Genomic DNA, 4,138 nt, shown 5'->3' on the forward strand with positions numbered 1-4,138 from the left:
TGCGTTTTAGCTGAAATACAGCTACTTCTTTGTACATCGTTTCCAAAACTAAGAACAGTGCATGGCCGGCTAATGCCCTGCTTATACCCAAATCAAAGTAACACGTCTTAACCCAAACTGCACAAGTAACATTCATTCAGTGTTTTCAGCTATCTAAGAGTTGCCTGTAACTCAGGGAGTAGACATGCTTTTCTGCTTAGGTACCCTTATAGATGGGAACTTCCCTACATTGTAGCATGCGTTTTAGCTGAAATACAGCTACTTCTTTGTACATCGTTTCCAAAACTAAGAACAGTGCATGGCCGGCTAATGCCCTGCTTATACCCAAATCAAAGTAACACGTCTTAACCCAAACTGCACAAGTAACGTTCATTCAGTGTTTTCAGCTATCTAAGAGTTGCCTGTAACTCAGGGAGTAGACATGCTTTTCTGCTTAGGTACCCTTATAGATGGGAACTTCCCTACATTGTAGCATGCTTTTTAGCTGAAATAGAGCTACTTCTTTGTACATCGTTTCCAAAACTAAGAACAGTGCATGGCCGGCTAATGCCCTGCTTATACCCAAATCAAAGTAACACGTCTTAACCCAAACTGCACAACTAAAGTTCATTCATTGTTTTCAGCTATCTAAGAGTTGCTTGTAACTCAGGGAGTAGACATGCTTTTCTGCTTAGGTACCCTTATAGATGGGAACTTCCCTACATTGTAGCATGCGTTTTAGCTGAAATACAGCTACTTCTTTGTACATCGTTTCCAAAACTAAGAACAGTGCATGGCCGGCTAATGCCCTGCTTATACCCAAATCAAAGTAACACGTCATAACCCAAACTGCACAAGTAACGTTCATTCAGTGTTTTCAGCTATCTAAGAGTTGCCTGTAACTCAGGGAGTAGACATGCTTTTCTGCTTAGGTACCCTTATAGATGGGAACTTCCCTACATTGTAGCATGCGTTTTAGCTGAAATACAGCTACTTCTTTGTACATCGTTTCCAAAACTAAGAACAGTGCATGGCTGGCTAATGCCCTGCTTATACCCAAATCAAAGTAACACGTCTTAACCCAAACTGCACAAGTAACATTCATTCAGTGTTTTCAGCTATCTAAGAGTTGCCTGTAACTCAGGGAGTACACATGCTTTTCTGCTTAGGTACCCTTATAGTTGGGAACTTCCCTACATTGTAGCATGCGTTTTAGCTGAAATACAGCTACTTCTTAGTACATAGTTTCCAAAACTAAGAACAGTGCATGGCCGGCTAATACCCTGCTTATACCCAAATCAAAGTAACACGTCTTAACCCAAACTGCACAAGTAACGTTCATTCAGTGTTTTCAGCTATCTAAGAGTTGCCTGTAACTCAGGGAGTACACATGCTTTTCTGCTTAGGTACCCTTATAGATGGGAACTTCCCTACATTGTAGCATGCGTTTTAGCTGAAATACAGCTACTTCTTTGTACATCGTTTCCAAAACTAAGAACAGTGCATGGCCGGCTAATGCCCTGCTTATACCCAAATCAAAGTAACACGTCTTAACCCAAACTGCACAAGTAACGTTCATTCAGTGTTTTCAGCTATCTAAGAGTTGCCTGTAACTCAGGGAGTAGACATGCTTTTCTGCTTAGGTACCCTTATAGATGGGAACTTCCCTACATTGTAGCATGCGTTTTAGCTGAAATACAGCTACTTCTTTGTACATCGTTTCCAAAACTAAGAACAGTGCATGGCCGGCTAATGCCCTGCTTATAACCAAATCAAATAACACGTCTTAACCCAAACTGCACTAGTAACGTTCATTCAGTGTTTTCAACACTCTAAGAGTTGCCTGTTACTCAGGGAGTAGACATGCTTTTCTGCTTAGGTACCCTTATAGATGGGAACTTCCCTACATTGTAGCATGCGTTTTAGCTGAAATACAGCTACTTCTTTGTACATCGTTTCCAAAACTAAGAACAGTGCATGGCCGGCTAATGCCCTGCTTATACCCAAATCAAAGTAACACGTCTTAACCCAAACTGCACATGTAACATTCATTCAGTGTTTTCAGCTATCTAAGAGTTGCCTGTAACTCAGGGAGTAGACATGCTTTTCTGCTTAGGTACCCTCATAGATGGGAACTTCCCTACATTGTAGCATGCGTTTTAGCTGAAATACAGCTACTTCTTTGTACATCGTTTCCAAAACTAAGAACAGTGCATGGCCGGCTAATGCCCTGCTTATACCCAAATCAAAGTAACACGTCTTAACCCAAACTGCACAAGTAACATTCATTCAGTGTTTTCAGCTATCTAAGAGTTGCCTGTAACTCAGGGAGTAGACATGCTTTTCTGCTTAGGTACCCTTATAGATTGGAACTTCCCTACATTGTAGCATGCGTTTAAGCTGAAATACAGCTACTTCTTTGTACATCGTTTCCAAAACTAAGAACAGTGCATGGCCGGCTAATGCCCTGCTTATACCCAAATCAAAGTAACACGTCTTAACCCAAACTGCACAAGTAACGTTCATTCAGTGTTTTCAGCTATCTAAGAGTTGCCTGTAACTCAGGGAGTAGACATGCTTTTCTGCTTAGGTACCCTTATAGATGGGAACTTCCCTACATTGTAGCATGCATTTTAGCTGAAATACAGCTACTTCTTTGTACATCGTTTCCAAAACTAAGAACAGTGCATGGCTGGCTAATGCCCTGCTTATACCCAAATCAAAGTAACACGTCTTAACCCAAACTGCACAAGTAACGTTCATTCAGTGTTTTCAGCTATCTAAGAGTTGCCTGTAACTCAGGGAGTAGACATGCTTTTCTGCTTAGGTACCCTTATAGATGGGAACTTCCCTACATTGTAGCATGCGTTTTAGCTGAAATACAGCTACTTCTTTGTACATCGTTTCCAAAACTAAGAACAGTGCATGGCGGGCTAATGCCCTGCTTATACCCAAATCAAAGTAACACGTCTTAACCCAAACTGCACAAGTAACATTCATTCAGTGTTTTCAGCTATCTAAGAGTTGCCTGTAACTCAGGGAGTAGACATGCTTTTCTGCTTAGGTACCCTTCATAGATGGGAACTTCCCTACATTGTAGCATGCGTTTTAGCTGAAATACAGCTACTTCTTTGTACATCGTTTCCAAAACTAAGAACAGTGCATGGCCGGCTAATGCCCTGCTTATACCCAAATCAAAGTAACACGTCTTAACCCAAACTGCACAAGTAACGTTCATTCAGTGTTTTCAGCTATCTAAGAGTTGCCTGTAACTCAGGGAGTAGACATGCTTTTCTGCTTAGGTACCCTTATAGATGGGAACTTCCCTACATTGTAGCATGCGTTTTAGCTGAAATACAGCTACTTCTTTGTACATCGTTTCCAAAACTAAGAACAGTGCATGGCCGGCTAATGCCCTGCTTATACCCAAATCAAAGTAACACGTCTTAACCCAAACTGCACAAGTAACGTTCATTCAGAGTTTTCAGCTATCTAGGAGTTGCCTGTAACTCAGGGAGTAGACATGCTTTTCTGCTTAGGTACCCTTATAGATGGGAACTTCCCTACATTGTAGCATGCGTTTTAGCTGAAATACAGCTACTTCTTTGTACATCGTTTCCAAAACTAAGAACAGTGCATGGCCGGCTAATGCCCTGCTTATACCCAAATCAAAGTAACACGTCTTAACCCAAACTGCACAAGTAACGTTCATTCAGTGTTTTCAGCTATCTAAGAGTTGCCTGTAACTCAGGGAGTAGACATGCTTTTCTGCTTAGGTACCCTTATAGATGGGAACTTCCCTACATTGTAGCATGCGTTTTAGCTGAAATACAGCTACTTCTTTGTACATCGTTTCCAAAACTAAGAACAGTGCATGGCCGGCTAATGCCCTGCTTATACCCAAATCAAAGTAACACGTCTTAACCCAAACTGCACAAGTAACGTTCATTCAGTGTTTTCAGCTATCTAAGAGTTGCCTGTAACTCAGGGAGTAGACATGCTTTTCTGCTTAGGTACCCTTATAGATGGGAACTTCCCTACATTGTAGCATGCGTTTTAGCTGAAATACAGCTACTTCTTTGTACATCGTTTCCAAAACTAAGAACAGTGCATGGCCGGCTAATGCCCTGCTTATACCCAAATCAAAGTAACACGTCTT

This window comes from Arvicanthis niloticus, unplaced genomic scaffold (assembly GCF_011762505.2).
Source record: "Arvicanthis niloticus isolate mArvNil1 unplaced genomic scaffold, mArvNil1.pat.X pat_scaffold_1000_arrow_ctg1, whole genome shotgun sequence".
Taxonomy (NCBI): Eukaryota; Metazoa; Chordata; class Mammalia; order Rodentia; family Muridae; genus Arvicanthis; species Arvicanthis niloticus.